The sequence below is a fragment of the Nomascus leucogenys genome, chromosome 2 (genome assembly GCF_006542625.1).
Source record: "Nomascus leucogenys isolate Asia chromosome 2, Asia_NLE_v1, whole genome shotgun sequence".
NCBI lineage: Eukaryota > Metazoa > Chordata > Mammalia > Primates > Hylobatidae > Nomascus > Nomascus leucogenys.
Window position 1 is genome coordinate 117,409,760 of NC_044382.1, and position 22,987 is coordinate 117,432,746.

General features: G+C 38.7%; 1 protein-coding gene across 1 annotated transcript in view; it reads right to left on the reverse strand.

Moving 5' to 3' along the window:
• PJA2 (praja ring finger ubiquitin ligase 2) overlaps positions 1 to 22,341 on the reverse strand; it is a 71,326-nt gene extending 48,985 nt beyond the window's left edge. Inside the window, exon 1 of the mRNA XM_003259815.4 lies at positions 22,194 to 22,341. The gene's annotated coding sequence lies outside the window, so the exon portion shown is untranslated. The remainder of the gene's footprint in view (positions 1 to 22,193) is intronic.
• Between the last annotated feature and the right edge of the window lie 646 nt (positions 22,342 to 22,987).

A 22,987-nucleotide genomic window follows, 5' to 3' on the forward strand; every position in this document is an offset into this window, starting at 1 on the left:
AGGATTGTGGCTTCCTTAATTTCTCTGCTCACTCTTTCTGGAAGAAATCAGCTGCCACATCATGGTATCACTCAAGTAGATCCATGGAAAGCCCACATGGTGAAATACTGACCGTTCCTGACAAAATCCACAAAAAACTAAGGTCTTCCAGCAACAGCCACATGGATGAGCAACCTGGAAAGCAGGTATCGTAGCCCTAGTTCATCACCCTTCAGATGACTGCAGTCCCAGACTACATTTGACTGCAACCTCTTGAGAGACTTGAACCAAAATCAGCAACCAGGCTGCTCCTGAATTTCAAACCCACTGGGACTGTGTGATGATAAATGTCTGAGTTGCTATGTCCACTGCAGGACAACAAGTTACTCTCCTATCCTGCAACAGGTAACAAATACTTATAATGTAAATTAAAATGAAGATTTAGGCACGGGGAGAGAAAAATCAGCTAAACTTCCAGAAGAAGCGTTTCAACCGATAGCGTGGATCTACACCCTTATGACTCATCTGCTGGGAGCCAGAAATAACTCACTTTTAAAGTATCTTTTCTAGAAAAAAAAGGTTGAGAATCAAATACAATTTTATCCTTACTTGAAGGAGAAGTCTTGGCTACTCTTCCAAGTCCATTAGAATTTTTTTTTATTCTCTCCTATTTATATTTACATATATGCCTCCAAAATGCCCTAAAAACATTTAAAATTCCTCTTAAATCAGTCTTCTATAATTACCTACCGTGCATTTCCTTTTAATGAATGAATTCCTTAGAAACGCAGAATTTTGATAATTTACACCTGTTATCACAACTGAGCTATAAATTAAGAACTACAAGCTTTATGACAAAATGCATTTATGACAAACTATGACAAATGTTATTAGAAAGCTATTTTACATTCCCCAAACAAATCCATGTTGGTCACAATACATTAACTCTTTTATATCTCACTGGATTATTCTTTTATCTATGTTCATGAGAAGTATTGGCTTAAAATGGTCTTGTCATGCTTTTGTCAGGTTTTCCTATCGAGATTATACTAAAGTCATAAAATATGCAAATAAATCTTTTTATTTTCTTCTTGTTCTCTAGAAGAGTCTGTGTAAACCCGGGATTATATCTTACTTAAATGTGAGGCAGATTTGTCAGTGAAGCCATCAGGTCTAGGATTTTCTTTGTGGAAAGGTTTTTGATAAATTCAACTACCTTAACACACACAGAACAACTCAGATTTTCTATTTCTTTATATGTCAGCTGAGTAAACTGTGTTTTTCAGGGATTACGACCTTTCATTCAAGTTGTCAAATGTATTATCAAGTTGTACATAATTCCCTTTCATGAACAATTTAATATAGAGAGGATCTGTAGTGATGTCTCTTTTTTTCATCCCTGTTACTAGTAATTTGTGTTTTCTCTCATTTTTCTTAATCAGGTCATTACAGGTTTTCATTTTTAAAAAGTTTTCTTTTTTTTTTTTATTATACTTTAGGTTTTAGGGTACATGTGCACAATGTACAGGTTTGTTACATATGTATCATGTGCCATGTTGATTTCCTGCACCCATTAATTCGTCATTTAGCATTAGGTACATCTCCTAATGCTGTCCCTCCCCCCTCCCCCAACCCCACAACAGTCCCTGGAGTGTGATGTTCCCCTTCCTGTGTCCATGAGTTCTCATTGTTCAATTCCCACCTATGAGTGAGAACATGCAGTGTTTGGTTTTTTGTCCTTGCAATAGTTTACCGACAATGATGTTTTCCAGTTTCATCCACGTCCCTACAAAGGACATGAACTCATCATTTTTTATGGCTGCATAGTATTCCATGGTGTATATGTGCCACATTTTCTTAATCCAGTCTATCGTTGTTGGACATTTGGGTTGGTTCCAAGTCTTTGCTATTGTCAATAGTGCCGCAATAAACAAAAAGTTTTCTTAACTAATCGACTGTAAAACTTTCCTGTTTCATTGATTTCTACTTTTATACTATTTCCTTCTTTCTACTTCCTTCAGTTTAATTCATTGCTCCCTTGAGATAAGAGCTTAGACTACTGATTGTTAACCTTTGTTCCTTACTAATTTATACATCTAAATCATAAAGTTACCTCTAAGCATTGCTTCAGCTGTATTCCAAAAGTTCTGATATGTATTATTTTTATTATTTTTCACATTAAAATGTTTTCTAGTTTCCACAGTGACTTTGTTTTTCATCCACAGGCTACTCAGAAGTATCTTGCTTAATTTCCAAATATTTGCAGCCTATTTTTTTTTGTTATTGGGTTGTAATAGAATTCTATAGTGATCAGAAAACATGCATTGTATGATTTAAATTCTTTGAAGATTAATGATACTACTTTATGACCCAGAATATTTTTGCAAATATCCCATATGCAGTTAAAAATAATGTAAAGCCTTCAGTTGTTGAATATAATGTTCTATAAATGTCAATTAGGTTAAGTTGATTAATCATACCATTCAAATTTCCTATTCCTTTACTAATACTTTTTTTAATCTTATTGTTCTACCAGTTACTTTGAATGTATTTAAAATCTCCAGCTAGGAATACAGATCTACCTTTCTTTTAGCTATTTTAGCTTCTGTCTTACATATTTGGAAGCTGTATTACTATGTGAAAACATATTTAGAATTATGTCTTCTTGATAAATTGGCCCACTTACCATGATTTTTTTTTCTCTTATCTCTCATAACACTTTTCTCCTTAAGTCTATTTTGTGTGGTATTAATATAGCCACATCAGCTTTCTTTTGGTATTTGCAACAATACTGATTCCACCTTTTCATTTTACCTGTGCCTTTACTTGTAAAGTGCTTTTCTTATAAACAGAATATAGGTAGGGCTTACTCACTTATATATAATGTCTGATAATCTTTTTCTTTTTCTTAGAATATTTAATCCATTCACATTTAACATAATTACCAATGTAGTCTGGTTTAAATCTACCATCTTGCTATTATTTTTAATCACCTCACCCGTCCTTTGTTCCTTTACTCCTCCTTTCTTGAATTCCTTGGTAATTATAATTTTTTTATTATTCCATTTCATTTCATCTGCTAGCTTTTTTGATACATCCTTTAAAATATCATTATCTTAGTGGTTTTCCTAGAAATTACAAAATGTATCCTTGATGTATGCTGGATGATATTTCCTAGAAGCTCTAAATAACTTACCTTTCTCTAATGAGTATTTTAAGTTTTCTTTTGGCAGGCAATTATATTGCAAGTAGATTGTCTTAACATCATAGAAGTCTGGTTTTGGTTTATGTTTGGGCAAGTCCATTTCAGCTTGTCCTTATATCAAAGTGTAACCTGCACTCTTACTGTCTACTTCAAACTACAGATGCTCCCGGACTTACAATGGGGTTACATCCTGACAAATCCACTGTAAAATGAAAATATCATTAAGTTGAAAATGCATTTAAGACCCTACTCAACCCATTGTAAAGTTGAAGAATCATAAATGAAACCAGTTGAGCACTGTCTGTAGTTCTTTTCCCAGGTCCCAAAAAATGCAAGAAACTCACATAACAGTTTAACTCCTCCATGTCCATGGTTGTTACCTTCATATAGCTCACCCTACATGTAAGTCCTACCAAACATTATCAAGACTGTTTCAAACACCCAATAATCTTCAATATCCCTTTCTGAAAATGTCTACTTATTCCATTTCCATGCCTCCATCTGTCTGATGTTCCTTTAGCCTAAATAACATATTTTAATGTTTGTTATGAGTCTGCTGGTGACAGCTTCCCTCTCTGCTTCTGCCTATCTAAAACTGTCTTTGTTTTTGAAGGATATTCAAATGAGAATAGTATTCTACATTAGATGCCTTTTTTTTTCTTTTTTGGAGCACTATAAAGATGTACCCCTATTGTTTCCTGGCTTCCACAGTTTCCATTAAGAAGTCCAGGTCACCTGAGCTGAATACATATACTCAAACACCTACCAAGTGAGTGTGCTTGTCAGTGAATTAAAAGTGAGAGAAAACAAAAAGTTTAAGAATTGGAAAGGAAGGAAACATCTCATTATTCACAGATAACATGATTATATATGAAAAAAATGGAAGAAAGTACCTACAAGTTCTATAGTGATAAGTTTCAGATGGTTGACAGATACAAAGTCAACATAAAAATGTATTATCACATTCCAACACATAGCTAGAAAACTAAATTTATTACTAATATTACCTAAAAAAGATATCATTTACAAGAGCAACCACAAACATCAAATCCCTAGAAATAAACCCAACGAAAGATGCAGAATATTACCCACAGAAATTTTAGAAGACATAACTAAGTGGAGAAAAATCCCATACTCATTGGCTTGGAAGATTCAGTTTTATGAATTTCAATTCTCCTTAAATAATCTATGGGTTAAATGTAATCCTAATAAAATCCCAGCAGGCATTTTTTTGGGGAAAATTGACAAGGTGATTCTAAAATGTAAATAGGACTGTAAATGGCCAAGAATAACCAAAGTTATCATTTAAAAGAACAAGGTACAAAGAGGTAACTCTTTCAGAAGACAAACCTTAAAAACCTATGATAATAAGAGGCTTATTAGGGAATAGAGAGACAAATATATCAATGGAATAGGATAGAAAAGTGTCAAACAGACCGGGCATGGTGGCTCATGCCTGAAATCTCAGCCGAGGTAGGTGGATCACTTGAGGCCAGGAGGTGGAGACCAGCCTGGCCAATACGGTGAAACCCTGTCTCTACTAAAAATACAAAAATGTGCCGCACATGGTGGTGCACACCTGTAGTCCCAGCTACTCGGGAGGCTGAGGCAGGAGAATCACTTGAACCCAGGAGGTGGAGGTTGCAGTGTGCCGAGACTGCCCCAATGCACTCCAGCCTGGGCGACAGAGCAAGACTCCATCTCAAAAAAAAAAAAAAAGAAAAAAGAAAAGTGTCAAACAATAGAACTTTCTGTGATGATGAAATTCTGCAGTGTTCAAGCCTATATTAATTTTAATCTTCAACAGCCACATGTGGCCAGTATCATATAGGACCAACACAGGAACAGAGTCCCGAAACAGATACACATTACATACAATTGACTTATGACAATGCTACATTACAGAGCTCTAGGGACAAGATATGTTTTTTCACTGAACACACTAGATTAATTGGATACTGATGCATAAACGAAATCCAGCCTGTTTCCCACAAAATGCAAAACTCAATTCCAAAAGCACTGTAGATCTAAATGTACAAGGCAAAACAGTAAATCCAAAGAAAGGAGAAATCTTTATAATGTTGGAGTAAAGAAAGATTTTTTAAAGCAGGGAACAAAAACTAAAATTTCCTAAAGAAATAATGGGCCAATGAACTGCAAAATGGAATTTAAAATTTCCATTCATAAAAAGATACCATTCAGAGACCGAAAAGGAAAGCCACAAATGAGAAAAGAAATGTACATTACACATAAGTATCAAAGTGCTCACATATAGAATATATAACATACTCCTAAATATAAAAAAGAATAAGATAATCCAAAAGAAATGTGATAACCTGCTGAGACACACTCCAGAAAAGGTTACCCAAATGGCTAAGAAACATATGAAAAGGTATCAATTTCATAAACTGGCTGAAGTCATAAATTAGAACAAGTTACCATTACACACCAGAGATGAAAATTAAAATATTAACCATATTAACTGTTGGTGTGGATGTTAAGCAACTGGATGTTAGACAATTTTCATATTACAGCTGTAAATATACATCTCTGCTTTCATCTCGGTAAACTTTTTGGAAGCACCTAGTAAACCTGAACATATGCATATGACATGGTCAAGCAGTCCATCTTACAAATGCATACCAAGACATATAAAAATGTTCAGCTACAGTTCCACTTACATGGCAGGCTGTGGAGGGTGACTGCCCTAGCCCAGGAGTTCGAGGCTGCAGTGAGCTATCATCCTGGCACTGCATTCTAGCCTGGGCAACAGAGCAAGACCCCATCTCTAAAAAAATAAAGAAATTTTAAAAAATGTTCATAGAAACAATGTCCGTAATAATTCCAAACTGTAAACAACCCAAATGTTCAACAGCAAAATGGGTGAATATAACAGAATATATTTGTAGGCAGAATACTATACAACAAAAACGAACAGGAATATTACAAACACAAATGGATCTCACAAAAACGAATGAAATGAAAAACAGCCAAATACAGAAAATTCATGCTGTATGTTCCATTTTTCTAAAAGTTCAAAAACAAGCAAAATTAATCTATGGTGTTACACACCAAGAGAGAATAATCACCTTTTCTGGAGAGGAGGATGACAAAATGCTGAAGACAAAAAGACTAAGGTATTATAGCAGAAGGATGTGCTAGTAACATTCTAATTCTTTTTTTTTTTTTTTTTTGGAGACAAGAGTCTCACTCTGTTGCCCAGGCTAGTGTGCAGTGGCGCAATCTTGGCTCACTGCAACATCCGCCTCCTGGGTTCAAGCAATTCTCCTGCCTCAGCCTCCCGAGTAGCTGGGATTATAGGTACCCGCCACCATGCCTGGATAATTTTTGTATTTTTAGTAGAGATGGGGTTTCACCATGTTGGCCAGGCTGATCTCGAACTCCTGACCTTAAGTGATCCACCCGCTTCGGCCTCCCAAAGTGCTGGGATTACAGGTGTGAGCCATCATGCCCAGCCACATGCTAGTTCTTGACTTGGTTGGTGTTTATATTAACTTCAGTCTGTGCTAATTTACTGAAGTTACACACATTTTTATAAGCACAGTGCAATAAAAAGTTTTAAATAGTCACTGGAAGAAAATATATTCAAGTGTTTAAAGTTGTATTTCAGTTTAGGTCTATGAGTGATTTTTATGCCTTCCATTTCTTTCACACACTTGTGCTCCTTTTGGAATTGGCAGAAAAATGTTTAATCACTTTGTTAGCAACAGGTTTTTATGGACCACTGAAAACTAAGCTGTCTAAGACACTTCAGAATGCAAAAACACGCAATTAATTATTGGACAAAAATGGAAGATGTGAAGTGGAATTATCCTGGGAAACCTAGGACATGAGATCCTTCTTCGAACCACACAGATAAACATTAGAGAATAAGAAACACATGTATAAAACAAGATCTCATGAAAATTCAACTTCTCAATTTCTGTTTCTAACAGTATGGCAGATAAAAATTTTTTTTTAAACCTCACAACTCAAAGCAAATACAAATGTCTTAATTCTGGGTAGGGGGTGAATGGTAGAAAAGAGGAGGAATATCTCGCCCAACAATTCAAAGCCACAACTCAGCCTCATTAGATTTGTGGCTGCAATTCATACTATCTGTATGAGCCAACAAGCCACAAAGTGAGAATACTGTTAAGTCTTAGGGAGCAGTGTTCCAAGCACCCGGCAGAAGCAAAGCTAATTCCTCCCAGTTGAAAGTCACCTCACTTTCAACCCAGGTCAGAATTCTCACATGTAAAATTTCAATGAATATGAACTCACAATAAAAAGTATAACATACATGAGAAATAACGTTGACAAGAATTAACAAAATAAAAGGAAACGGAAAATGCCTATGAAGACTTCAGATATTATCAGATGAATGTTTCTTTAATGTGTAAGTCATAAAAATAAGGGCCACTAAAAGTATAACTTAAAAGGACAGCACTAGGCTGGGCCCAGTGGCTCATGCCTGCAATTCCAGCACTTTGGGAGACTGAAGAAGGTGGATAGTTTGAGCCCAGGAGCTCAAGACCAGCCTGAGCAACATGGTGAAAACCCATCTCTATAAAAAATGTAAAAATTAGACGGGCATGGTGGCATGTGCCTGTAGTCCCAGCCACATGCGAGGCTGAGGTGGGAGGTCACGTGAGCCTGGAAGGTGGAGGCTGAAGTAAGCCGTCATTGTGCCATTGCCCTCCAGCCTGGGCGACAGAGTAAGGCCCTGACTTCGGGGGAGGGAATAAAAATCTTCCCATAAGGAAAACAATAGGCCCACAGGTCTTAATAGAAATTTCTATCCAAATATACAAATAGATAATTCCAGTGCTGAACCTGTTTGTCCAGAGAATAGAAAAGGATTTCATAAGCTTGTTTTAAACACATGTAGCTCATTTTAAAAGCAGAGTAAAATCTTCATGAACTAGCCAGACAAGGCTCATGCCTGTAATCCCAGCACTTTGGGAGGCCAAGGATGGCGGATGACATGAGGTCAGGAGTTCAAGACCAGCCTAACTAACATGGTGAAACCCCATTTCTACTAAAAATACAAAAAATTAGCTGGGTGTGGAGGCACATGCCTGTAATCCCAGCTACTCAGGAGGCTGAGGCAGGAGAATCACTTGAACCCGGGAGGCAGAGATTGCAGTGAGCCGAGATTGCGCCACTGCGCTCCAGCTTGGGCAAGAAGAGCGAAACTCTATCTCAAAAAAAAAAAAAAAAAAAGAAATGGCCAGACAAGCAGACAAGTTACAAAAATAAAAAATTAGATGTCAACTCCAGTGACAAAGAAACAAAAAGTCTGAGATATTAGCAAGCCATTACAGCAATATATTTGAAAACGGTATACACTGAGTCTATTCCAAAACAGACTCATCATTAGATATGATTACTTCTACTTTCATTCGTAAACATTTCAGTGGATGGAGAAAAAGCATTCAATGAAATTCAACATTCATTAAAGTTTAAAGGAACTCTCAAGAAACCAAAAATGGAAAAGAATTTACTAAGCCTTATAAAACTAATCAGCCCAAAAGGTACGGCAAAATTATACTGAATGGTGAAATGTCAGTATCATTTTCTTCTTAAAATACCAGTCGTTACTTCTATTTAACATGTAAAGTTCTTTTTTTTTTTTCTGAGACAGAGTCTCACTCTGTGGCCCAGGCTAGAGTGCAGTGGCGCAATCTCGGCTCACTGCAACCTCTGCCTCTCAGGTTCAAGCAATTCTCCTGCCTCAGCCTCCTGAATAGCTGGGATTACAGGCATGCGCCATCACGTCTGGCTAAATTTTGTATTTTTAGTAGAGACGGGGTTTCACCATGTTGGTCAGGCTAGTCTTGAACTCCTGACCTCGTGATCCACCTGCCTCGACCTCCCAAAGTGCTGGGATTACGGGGATCAGCACCGCACCCGGCCTAACATGTAAAGTTCTAACCATCACAAGACCAAAAAAAAAAAAAAAAAGTTGCGGGGGGGAGGGTGAGAAAGAGGAAAATAACCGATACCAACAAAACTAGGAATGTAGAAATAAAATTTGTAAAAAGTAAAACTAAAAGTCTATTAAAGAAAGTGAAAAGAAATCTAAAAGAAAAAATTGAGACATACAAGAAAATTTAGTGATATTGTCAGTGCTATGGTTTGAATGTTTGTGCCATCTTCCAAAATTCTTAATCCACATTGCGGTGGTATTAAAAGGTGGGGTCTTTTGAAAAGTGATTAAGTCATAAAGGCTCTGCCCTCAGGAATGGACTAGTACCTTATAAAAAGGCTGGGGGAAACTACTTAGCTCTTTTCGCTCTTTCATTTTCTGCTGTGTAAAGACAAGCAAAAGGTGCCATACTGGAGGCAGACAGCAGCCCTCACCAAACACTAAACCCACTGGCACCTTGATTTGGAACATCCAGGCTCTAGAATTGTAAGAAATAAATTTATTTTCTTTATAAATTACCCAGTCTTAGGTATTTTGTTACAACAGCAGGAACAGATTAAGACAGACAGCTATAACATCAAGATACAAAAGTCACTACAGTAAACAGCTACAAAAAGTTAATTTTAGAAATACACCATTTGTAGGAGTTCCACTTCTACAGGGTACAGAAAGCTGGAGTGTCATTCCCACTTCAGTTGTGAAACGGATTGACTGCCAACAAGGGAAATGAATGAAACCCTTCCTCAACACTTCTCCCAGTAGAAAAAAAAAAAAAGGAACAACTTTATTTTTATTTTATTTTTTGAGACGCAGTCTCGTTCTCTTGCCCAGGCTGGAGGGCAGTGGTGCGATCTTGGCTCACTGCAACCTCTGCCTCTCAGGTTCAAGCAATTCTCCTGCCTCAGCCTCCCAAGCAGCTGGGATTACAGGCGCCCATCACCACGCCCAGCTATTTTTTTTTTTTAGTAGACACAGGGTTTCACTATGTTGGCCAGGCTGGTCTTGAACTCCTGATCTCAAATGATCCACCCAGCATGGCCTCTCAAAATGCTGGGATCAGGCGTGAGCCACAGTGAACAGCCAACAACAACTTTAAACCACTAGGTAAGGGCAGCAATCTCTGTCCTCCATTGCTGCTAGGGTATGAGTAAAAGAATCTACTTATCTGGCAAAGGGCTAATATCCAGAATCTACAAAGAACTCAAATAAACTTACAAGAAAAAAACAACCCCATCAAAAAGTGGGTGAAGGATACGAACAGACACTTCTCAAAAGAAGACATTTATGCAGCCAACAGACACATGAAAAAATGATCATCATCACTGGCCATCAGAGAAATGCAAATCAAAATCACAGTGAGATACCATCTCCACACCAGTTAGAATGGTGATCATTAAAAAGTCAGGAAACAACAGGTGCTGGAGAAGATGTGGAGAAATAGGAACACTAGTTCAACCATTGTGGAAGACAGTGTGGCGATTACTCAAGGATCTAGAATTAGAAATACCATTTGACCTAGCCATCCCATTACTGGTTATATACCCAAAGGATTACAAATCATGCTGCTATAAAGACACATGCACACGTATGTTCATTGTGGCACTATTCACAATAGCAAAGACTTGGAACCAACCCAAATGTCCATCAATGATAGACTGGATTAAGAAAATGTGGCACATATACACCATGCAATACTATGCAGCCATAAAAAAAGGATGAGTTCATGTCCTTTGTGGGGACATGGATGAAGCTGGAAACCATCATTAGTTCTCAGCAAACTATCACAAGGACAAAAAAACCAAACACCGCATGTTCTCACTCATAGGTGGGAATTGAACAACGAGAACACTTGGATACAGGAAGGGGAACATCACCGGGGCCTGTTGTGGGGTGAGGGGAGGGGGGAGGGATAGCATTAGGAGATATACCTAATGTAAATGACGAGTTAATGGGTGCAGCACACCAACATGGCACATGTACACATATGTAACAAACCTGCACATTGTGCACATGTACCCTAGAACTTAAAGTATAATTAAAAAAAAAAAAAAAAAAGAAAAGGACCTTTACTCCTAGAGCAGAGTTAGGAAACAGTTTACAGTCCAGGCTCCTATACCAGTACATTAAAGATTTGCTACCACTGGGGAAGGAGCAGAAAATCTATCCTGCACAAAACCTATCAAAGATATGGGGCCGGGTGCAGGGCTCAGGCTTGTAATCCCAGCACTTCGGGAGGCCAAGGTGGGAGGATCACCTGAAGTCAAGAGTTCAAGACCAGCCTGGCCAACATGGTGAAACCCCATCTCTACTAAAAATACAAAATTAGCTGGGCGTGGTGGCACATGGCTGTAATCCCAGCTACTTGAGAGGCTGAGGCAGGAGAATCGCTTGAACCTGCGTGGCGGAGGTTGCAGTGAGCCAAGATCACGCTAATGCACTCCAGCCTGGGTGACAAGAGTGCAACTCTGTCTCAAAAAAAAAAAAAAAAAAAAAAAGATATGAGGCAGAGTTTGCCTACCATGGAGAGAAGGTACAGCATCATTGGCCCATACCCAAAAACAAGAGACACAGGGCTTGTGTAACACTGAGTACAGATAAGGAAGACAGAGAAAACCCTGCCTCCATCTCCAGGCTAGTCAGCATCAAGAAACAACAGCCTACTGCTGGGGATAATGATAGTATGTGGAGAAACTTCTCCACTGAGGTATAGGCACACAGAGAAAGCTGAAAGTTGACAGTGAAGTAGGAACACTTAGAAAAATCAGGCACTTCAGCTGTCACACTAAGCACAAGGTAACACTAAGCACAATGCAACCACAGAAACAAAATCCAAACCCATCTCAATCACGAATTAGATTGAATCAAATCCACACCACACTAAAAGCCTAGCAGATGCAGAACCAGACTCACATCCAGACATAACAATTATTTCCCACAATCTCTACTGTTCTACATATAAAGTCTGCCATTCAGTCAAAAATTACAAGACAAAAAAGCTGAGGAGGAAAAAACCATCTTTATCAAGAGATAGCAACAAACAGAACCAGATAAAGCAATTAACAGAATTATCAGAGAAGAAAATTAAAGTAACTATGATTACCCTTTTAAAGGCTCTAGCACAAAGGTAGGAACATGCATCAACTCACGAGAAATTTGAGGAGAGATGAAAATGGAAATGCAAAAAATAAAAAACATAGTAACAGAAATGAAGAATGCATTCTATGGGCTCATTAAAAAACTAGGGGAGGAAACTTTTAGTGAGCTCAAGATAAGTCAGGCCAGGCTCAGTGGCTCATGCCTGTAATCCCAGCAATTTGGGAGGCCAAGATGGGTGGATCACCTTAGGTCAGGAGTTCAAGATCAGCCTGACCAACATAGTGATACCCGTCTCTACTAAAAATGCAAAAAATTAGTGAGACGTGGTGGCGCACACCCATAATTCCAGCTACTCAGGAGGCTGAGGTACAGAGAATCGCTTGAAGTCGGGAAGCAGAGGGTGCAGTGAGCCAAGATCACACCACTGCACTCCTGTCTGGGTGATGGACTGAGACTGTCTCAAAAAAAAAAAAAAAAAAAAGATAAGTCAAATGAAATGATCCAAGCCTAGATAAAAAGTGATTTAAGTGAAAAGAAACACATGTTAAAAAACAATAGCAACAAAAGACAAAACAGAGCCTCCAAGAGTTGCGGACTGCATTAAATGAGCTGCCATGAGTTTAACTGGAATCCCACAAAAAGAGAGCAAACCGGCTGTGGGGGGGGGGGGGGGAGGGAGGGGGGTGGCGGGCAGTGGAAACATTAGAAGAGAAAGATGCTGTGAATTTTTCATACATTATTTAAAAGATCGTAAATCCCAAGAAGCTCAGTGAATCCCCCCTACAAAAGCAGTATAAATACAAAACACACAAAAATGTACACATATCCCAAGATGTAACATCTTTAACCTGCTATAAAAAACAAATGATATGGCCGGGCATGGTGGCTCACATCTGTAATCCCAGCACTTTGGGAGGCACAGGTGGGTGGATCACGAGGTCAGGAGATCGAGACCATCCTGGCCAACAGGGTGAAACCCCGTCTCTACTAAAAAAAATACAAAAAAAATTAGCCAGGCGTGGTGGCGGGTGCTTGTAGCCCCCGCTACTCGGGAGACTGAGGCAGGAGAATGGCATGAACCTGGGAGGCGGAGCTCGCAGTGAGCCAAGATGGCGCCACTGCACTCCACGCCTGGGAGACAGAGCGAGACTCCGTCTCAAAAACAAAAAACAAAACAACAACAACAAAAAAACTGAATGATACATGCCTGTAATCCCAGCACTTTGGGAGGCCAAGGAGGGCAGACCACTTGAGGCCAGGAGTTTGAGACTAGCATGGCCAACATGGTGAAACCCTGTTAAATACAAAAATTAGCCAGGCGTGGTGGCGGGAGCCTGTGATCGCAGCTACTTAGGAGGCTGAGGCATGAGAATCACTTGAACCCAGGAGGTAGAGGTTGCAGTGAGCCGAGATGGCACCACTGCACTCCAACCTGGGCGACAGAGTGAGACTCTGTCTCAAAAACAACCAATACCACCACCAATGACAGCCTGGGCACAGTGGCTCAGGCCTGCAATCCCAGGATTTTTGGAGGCTACGGTGGGAGAATTGCTTGAGTCTAGAAGCTCGAGGCTATAGTGAGACAAGCTTGTACCGCTGCACTCCAGCTTGGGCAACAGAGCGAGACCTTGTCTCAAAAAAAAAACAAATAAAATAAAATTTTAAAACCAGTGATAAAACATATTTGATACTGACAGTAGAAAAAAGGAACTAAGAATCACAGCCAACTTCTTATTTGAAACTGTGCAAGTCAAAAGATAATAAATAGCATCCTTAATATTAGAAAAACACTGTGAACAATAAATTTATATCCAGCAAAATCTTTCGAAAGAAAAAGTGGAACAAAGTATTTGTGAAACAATCTTTGGAACTTTGTTACCAGTAGAACTGAAGTCCAAGAAATGTGAAAGGAAGTTCTTCATGCAGAAAGAATAAGCACTGGAAAAGAGGCCACTATAACAGAGAAAATGAATTTTAATTTAACTTATACTAACTACTTTAAATTCAAATTTAAATAGCTACACTGGCTAATGACTACCATACTAGACAGCACAGGAATAAAACAAACATTATAAGGTATTATGCATTTATGGCATTTGTAAAAGGTAAAACAGTAATGGCACAAAAGGTAAGGAGAAATTGTAAATATACATTGTAAATATACTGTTGTAGAGCTCCGACACTATATAAAATGTGGTATAATATTGCTTCCATATGGTCTGTTATTAAAGATGTATAATATAAATCACAGAGAAGCCAGTAACTTTTTAAAAGAGAGGAAAAGTAAGTGTAAGTAGTGAGCCAATGGTGAAGATAAAATGGACTCAAAAATAGGGATCAGAGAGCACATAAATAGAAAACAATTAAGACTGTATATTTAAATCCAACTACATCAAAATTACATTAAATGTAAATAGTCTAAACACTTCAATTTAAAAACAGATTTTTCAAGATGAATTAAAAAAGGCTGTCTAGAACAAACCCATTTTAAATAAAAGATTAAAAGGATGGAAAATAATATACAAACACTAAAAGGAGGTTGAAGAGGCTGTATTAATATTAGATAAAGTAGACTTTGGAATGAGGAATACTATCAGAGATAAAGGGGGCATTATATAATGATAAAGGGGTTCGTTCACCAAAAAGTTTTAACAATCCTAAATTTACATGCACCTAACAGGAAGTTCAATATACATGATGCAAAAACTGAAAAGGAGAAATAAACAAACTCACCATTACACTTGGAGACTTCAACTCTTCTCTCAATGATCAATGAAACAGACAAAAACTCAGTAAGGAAAAAGAAGGCCTAACAAGCACCATCAATCAACTTGATATAGAATACTCCACCGCTAAACAGCAAAATACACATTATTTTGAAGTGTACATGGAACATTTACTGAGAGTAACCATATTCTGGTCATAAAACAAACATCAAAGAATTTAAAATAAATTATACAAAGAAAGAGACATGCAAAATCACCAAATATTTGGAAATTAAACAGCAACCTTCATGGGTCAAAGTGGAAGTGACATAAGGACTTTAAAAAAAATCAGTGCATCAAATTTGTGTAAGCACCTCAGGCAGTGCTTGGAAGAAAAAGAAAAAAGGTCTCAAGTCGATGACCTAAGCTTACACCTTAATAAATTAACATAGAGGAATTTAAACCCAAAGCATACAGAAAGAAATAGTAAGAAGCAGAAATCAGTGAAGCTAAAAATAAATAAAAAAGGAATCAAATAAAAAGTTGACTCTGAAAAGATTAATAAAATAAACCTGCAACCAAATAAAAACAAGAGAGGTCACACTGCTAATAACAAGAATGAAAGGAAAGACACCACTACAGATGTTATAGGCATTAAAATAATTAAGAAACAACTTTATGACAATGAATAAATGAAATAAGACAAATGCCTTGAAAGACAAAAACTACTAACGCTCACTTAGTGAGTGAAAGTGACTCATACAAAGACTAAAAGCTTTCAAGAAGAAATAGATAACCCTAATAATCCTGTATCTATTAAAGGATAATCGGACTTATCCTTTGAAGCCTTCCAACAAAGAACTCTAGGACCAGAAGAGTTCACATGCAAACTCTAAAAAAAATTATAAAACAAATAATACTAATCCTAATAAAATTTTTTTCAAAAATATACACTTTCCAACTCTATGAAACCAGCATTACATGAAAAAGTATCTTTCATGAACATAGATGCAAAACAAAAAAAAAATATTTCACCAATTTATAAAAATAATACTAGATAATACACCATCACCAAGTGAGGTTTAACCACAGAATGGAAGATGATTCAGCATTCGCAAATAAGTTAACGTAATTCATCACGTTAACACAGAAACAAACCATATGATCATCTCAATAAATACAGTAATAATACCTGACTAAAATCAACATCCACTCACGCTTAAAAAAAAAAAAAATTCTCGGCCAGGCGCAGTGGCTCACGCCTGTAATCCCAACACTTTGGGGGGCCAAGGCTCGGGGCAGATCACAAGGTCAGGAGTTCAAGACCAGCCTGGCCAACATGGTGAAACCCCATTTCTACAAAAATACAAAAAAATTAGCCAGGCTTGGTGGCATGTACCTGTAACCCCAGCTACTCAGGGGGCTGAGATGGAAGAATCACTTGAACCGAGGAGGTGGAGGTTGTAGTGAGCTGAGATGGTGCCATTGCACTCCAGCCTGGGCAACAGAGCAAGACTCCATCTCAAAAACAACAACAAAAACCTCTCAGCAATCCAAGAACAGAATGGGAACATCCTCAACGTGATAAAAGGCTACTTGTCTTAGTCCATTAGGACTCCTATAACAAGCTCCCTTAGACTGAAGTGGTTTATAAACAACAGAAATTTATTTCTCGGCTGGGCACAGTGGCTTACGCCTGTGATTCCAGCACTTTGGGAGGCCGAGGCAGGCAGATTACCTGAGGTAAGGAGTTCAAGACCAGCCTTGGCCAACATGGTGAAACCCCATCTCTACTAAAAATACAAAAATTAGCCAGGCATGGTGACACACACCTGTAATCCCAGCTACTTGGGAGGCTGAGGCAGAATTGCTTGAGCCTGGGAGACCGAGGTTGCAGTGAGCTGAGACTGTGCCACTGCACTCCAGCCTGGCCGACAGACCAAGACTCTGTCAAAAAAATAAAAATAAACAAATAAAAAGAAATTTATTTTTCACAGTTCTGGACGCTGGGAAGTCCAAAATCAAGGCACTGGTAAGATTCAGTGTTTGGTGAGGGCCATTTCCTGGTTCACAGACTGCAGTTTTTTCACTGTGTTCTCATATGGCATAAGGAGCTCTCTGGGACCTCTTTTATAAGCACACGAATCCATTAATGAAGGCAGAAGCCTCATGACCTAATCACCTCCTTGAGACCCCCCTCACAATGGGGATTATGTTTCAACATTATGAATTTTGGAAGGGACATAAGCATTCTATCTATAGCACCACTCTATCACACTCAGTAATGAAAGATTCAAAGCTTTCTTCTTAAGATCAGGAACAGAGAAGGAAATCTGCTTTCACCACTGCTATTCAACATCATACTGGAGGTCTTAGCCAGTCTAATAAGAAGAAAAGGTGGAAGGAGTTATATACAAATTGAAAAAATAAAACTGATCTGTATTTGCAAATAACATGACTGTCTACATAGGACAATTCCAGAGAATCTACAAAAAATTTACTCGAATAAATGAATTTAGCAAGGTTGCAAGCATCGAGGTCCATATGCAAAAACCAACTGTATTACTGTATTTTTACATATAGCAGTGAATAACTGGAAACCAAAATTGAAGAAAATTATCACTTATAATAGTATCAATTATTAAATACTTAGATATAAATCCAACAAAATGAGCAACATCTTCATGCTGCAACTACAAAATGCTGTCAAAGGAAATGAAGAAGACCTACATAAATGGAGACAACCTGTATTCATGAATTGGAAGACTCAAGATGTCGATTCTTCCTAAATTGATCTATGCATTCAACACAACGCAAATTAAAATCCCTTCAGGTCTTTTTGTAGAAACCAACAGGCAGCCTCTAAAAGCTTTATGGTAAAGTTAAAATAGCCAAGGCAATTTTGAAAAAGAATAAAGTTCAAGGATTCATATTACCTAATTTCAACACTTATAAGTAAAAATAACCATGACAACTCAGTATTGGCAAAATTATAGGCACAAAGATCAAGAGAAAAGTACAGGAACAGATTCACATATATGATCAACTGACTTTTGACAAAGTTAATTCAGTGGGAAAGGAAAGTAGTCCCAACAAATGGTGCTAGAACTACATACACATTTGAAAAGAAAATGAGCCTTGACCCTTACTACACACCATATACAAAAACTAACCCAAAATGGATAATGTGCCTTGACATAAAAGCCAAAACTAGAAAATTTATAGAAAAATTGTAAATCTGCACAACTTTGCATTAGGCAAAGAGTTCTTAGAACACAGAAGCACAAATCATAAGAAAAAGTTGGTAAGATGAATTTTACAAAATTAAAACCTCTTCTTTTAAAGTTAGGAAAATAAAAAAAAAAGCTTCAGATTGCAGTGTGTGTGCGTGTTTATGTATCTCTGTGTGTCAAATGAGTTGTATAAAGGATGTATTAAAAAATGCTTACAACTCAATAAGACAAACCACCCATTTTTTTTTTTTTTTTTTTTTTTTTGAGACGGAGTCTCGCTGTGTCACCCAGGCTGGAGTGCAGTGGCACGATCTCAGCTCACTGCAAGCTCCACCTCCCGGGTTCACGTCATTCTCCTGCCTCAGCCTCTGGTGTAGCTGGGACTACAGGCATCTGCCACCACGCCCGGCTAAATTTTTGTATTTTTAGTAGAGATAGGGTTTCACCGTGTTAGCCAGGATGGTCTGGATCTCCTGACCTCGTGATCCGCCTGCCTCGGCCTCCCAAAGTGCTGGGATTACAGGCATGAGCCACCGTGCCCGGCCCACCCACTTTTTTGTTTGTCTGTTTTTTAATGAGCAAAAAATGTCAACAGATACTTCACAAAGGAAGACATACACTTGAGCAAATTCTCAGTACCATTAGTCATCTGGTAAATGCAAATAAAAATCCCAGTATGATACTACTACATACCCACTAAAAGGGCTAAAATTTAAAAGACTGAAATAACCAAGTGCTGAGGATGATGTGGAGCAACTGGAACTGTCATACACTGCTGATGGATATGTGAAATGTGACAACCACTCTGGAAAACAGTTTGGCAGTTTCTTATAAACATCCATTTATCATACAACCCAACAAGTTCCATGCCTAGGTATTTATCAAGAAAAAAAGATGTTCACAAAAATTCAAAATAAATGAATGTTCATTGAATAAAGGAATGTTCAATAAATGAAGGTTACTTTATTATAACAGCCCCAAACTGGAAACAATCCAATTATCTGTAAATAGGTGAAATGGTCAACAAACTAGTAAATCAATATCAAGGACTTCTATTCAGCAATAAAATGAGAACCGTTAAATACAGAAAAACATGGATAATCCTGAAAAACACGCCAAAAGAAAAAGCCAGATACAAAAGAGTATGTATTACATCATTCCACTTATATGAAATTCTAGACAAAATGACACCATTTTATAGCAAGAAAAAGAGGATGAGTGCTTTCCTAGTCCTGAGGGTGAAATTGTGATTGACTGCAAAAGGGAACTTTGGGGGAGATGAAAATATTCTATATCTTAATTGTAGTATGAAAATATTCCACTCTTGACTGTGATGGTGGTCACAGAGTACACATTTGTCAAAATAAAATACACTGTACATTTTAAATAAGTACATTTTATTGTATCTAAGTTATCCTCATTAAGGTTGATTTTCTAAGAAGGTGCTCTCTCAGGAAAATATAAACCAGGGAATACTGGTGATGCCCACATATACCCACCACAAAAGATGTCAAAAATATATATATAAGAAAACTCATTTATGGTTTTTAAAAATGTCAAAAACAACGACATAAGCATCTTGGAAAGCCAAGACTAGAAGGAAATATTTTAATATCAGTGGCTTTACCAAAAAGCTTCACCAAACATCATAATTAATGCGAAAACATTAGAAGCATTCCCCCTTAAAGTCAGAAACAATACCATGTTTTTAGCTATCAGTGCTATTAGTTTTTAATCTACCAGTGCTCAAAATTTTATAAGATGTATAATTGCAAAAGCAATGAGAAAAACACATAAGTTATAAAAACTGAAAAGGAAACCACAAAACTGTGAATATCTCCTGATAATTAACTCAATAAAATAATTTGATACATGATAGAAAACTCAAAAGTTTTGCTATAACCAGAGAAAACAGAGGGAGAGAAATGTTACTGAAAGTTTCCATCCACCACACGAATCAAACCATAAAATAGGAATACTGGGAAGGAATGTTAAACGTATGAAGAAAAAAAAGAAAAACTATAAAAATTTCCCTAGGAATATAAAACAAGATGTGAATAAAATGGTGAGGCCACATTTCTGAGGAGAGAGACTCAATACTATAAAGATCAGTTGTCTCCAAATTAATCTAAAATTTCAATATAACCTTATTCAAAATAGCTAAGGATTTTTAGTTGAGTCTAAAGTTTATCTAGAAGAAGAAATGCATAAGAAACATTCAAGAATATTTTCAACAAGAGTAATAAAGAGGGAGAAAGGGTTACCAAAATTTAAAATATGCATAATCTTTTAACTGAGCAACTCCACTTCTAGGAACCCATGCTCCAGAAATAATCACACATAAAGGAAGTTTACTGAATTGTTAACAGTGGCTGACAATCAAGATGCAAGGAGGACTAGAAGTGGAAGCGGCACTTTTTACCGTACATTCTTCCACACTGTTTAATTTTTTAAAATCAAGCATGAGTTAAAATTTGTAATTAAATATCGATCAATAAATTAGAAAGTTATTTTCATTATAAATCATTATTTGTGTAGCAAAAAGAAACTGCAATTAAATGTCTTTCAAAAAGGGAATAGAATAAATTATAGCCCAAACTGATGAGATACCAGTTAGCCTTTTAAAAAGTATCAGGGAGACCTATATGTAAAAAGTAAAGATGTTCAAGATATGTAATTAAGTCAATAAGCAAGCGGTATGCAAACATGTTTGGTATATTAGGTATAGCCTCCCTCAAAAAAAAAAAAAAACTTTACGTGTACGTGTATGCGTCTATTAGTGCATTTGTAAGAGGATTTTGAAAAATGAACACTAAACTGTCAACTTTACACTGGAGTGGGACTGGAGGATGAAAAGAAATATTTAAATTTTACCTAACAGTCCGTTATTTATATTGTTGAAGTGTACATCAAACTTGCATGTCTGTAATGAATTTTTAAAATTAAGCGGTTGTCTCATATAAAAATGACACGAATCCCAAAAGACAATTACAACACTGAAAAATACAATTTAAACGTTTATTACTGTTATCCTCAGGTTTATTCACATACACTTCAAATGATCTGTAGCCTTCAGCAAAGGTGATGCCATTTTAAAGAAATGTGACCAAATATTTCATGATAAAACAGAATACATTAAGCCTGTAATGAAAAATTTTAAACTTCACAGAAACAGCAGACTCAAAAGAAGCGCCTATGCGGATGTAAATTCTTTTTTTAATGTCCGGAGAAGTAACTCTCAGATTACTCTCCTCCCTGTAAAATGACAATTTACCACCTCCCCTTTGCTTCAACTTGGTCTGAGCGTCTTTAAGCTCACCATTTTGAATGTGCGCAAAATGATTAATAGTCATCTGACGGAGGCCAAATTAAAGGTGCATCTGCAAGAGGAGCTCTGGCCTGACATCGCTAACTGAGAGCAGCCCTGGCGGAAGGGTGCTGATCCCGGGAGTAGAGCGACTGCTGCGGCTCGAGCGGGGTGTCTGCGTGCCGAGCCTCACTGACAATCCGGGAAAATGCAGACGCCCAGCACAGCGACGGCAACGGAAGGCTCCTCGGGGGAGGGGGGCTGCAGGCCTGTGGCGTAAGATGGTTCCGCTCTACGCGGGGTGACGGGAAACCACAGAAGGTGGGTGTGAGATGTTGGTTGGGGGGCAAACTCTTGGACAGTGGCGAGTGTAGAGGAAAGCCAGCGGGGTCCTTGGCCAAGTCACCAAGGACAGTAGAAGAGGCAGCAGGAAAGAGCGGCAGCGGAGACCCCGATACCAACCCATGTCATCCGTCGGGGGGCGGCGGGCGCGACCGTCCCGGATAGGAGCGCGGCCCGGGTCCGGGCTGGACAAGGCCCAGGAGGCGAAGAAGGCCTCCTACAGCCATCAACCCCACCCACCATGGCCGGCGCAGCAGGCCAGGGACAGGCCCCGCTCCTTCCGAAGCTAGAGACAGAGAAACTGAGGAGCTGAACGCAGCAATTTCCTCGCCCCGACCCCCACACTCCCGACAGCGGAACAAGCCAGACTGAAAAAAAAAAAAAAAACCCTCACCGAAATGTGCAGCGGCTCCGGAGCGAGAACAGCGCTCGAACCTCCACCCGCCACCACCGCCTTCTTCTCCGCCTCCAACTCCTCCCCCGCCGAACGCGCAGCGGCTGGCGGCTGTGGCGGCCGCGGCGGCGGTGGCGGCGGCGGAAGCAGAGGCGGTGGCGGCCAGTCCCGCCCCTTGCACCGCGATGGAGGCGAAGGAGGAGAGTACGCAAGCCCCGCCCCATGGCAGACATGACCAATCGGCTTACAGGGTCTCTGCTGGGGGGACAATGCATACGCCCAATCAGAACCTGAGGAGTGGGCTCACGTCAATGGTTGGGACGTGGCAGAAAAAGGGAAAAATACTTGGACCTTCTCTACAGCCTGCTCCCCCATCTCCCACAGGAGGAGTTCACCAATTGGCTGAAGAGCGGAAAGACGAAGCCGACTCCATCCCCCGCCCCAGCCGAGCCCACCTCCTTTCCCTGCAGTACTGCGACGTTTGGGGAGGGGGCGGAGCACCGTGTAGGAGCTAAAACTGCGCGGCCTTTTGTGGTTTGGGCTGAGAGAAAAGGGCGGGGTCTCAGGGAAAAGGAGGGGGGGTGTGGAGAACTAACAGAAAGACTGGCGCAGTTAGGCTTTTTCGGAAATGCCAACAGCAGCAACCAAAATGGAGGCATTAAAATCGATCCTGATTCGACTGGAAACTTGATTAAAAGGTTAAGGTTTCCGGGCATAAAGTTCAGTTACAATTCAGATATCGGTGAGAGGAAAAAAAAATGACACAAGGAAGGGCTTGTTTACCCACCCTGACC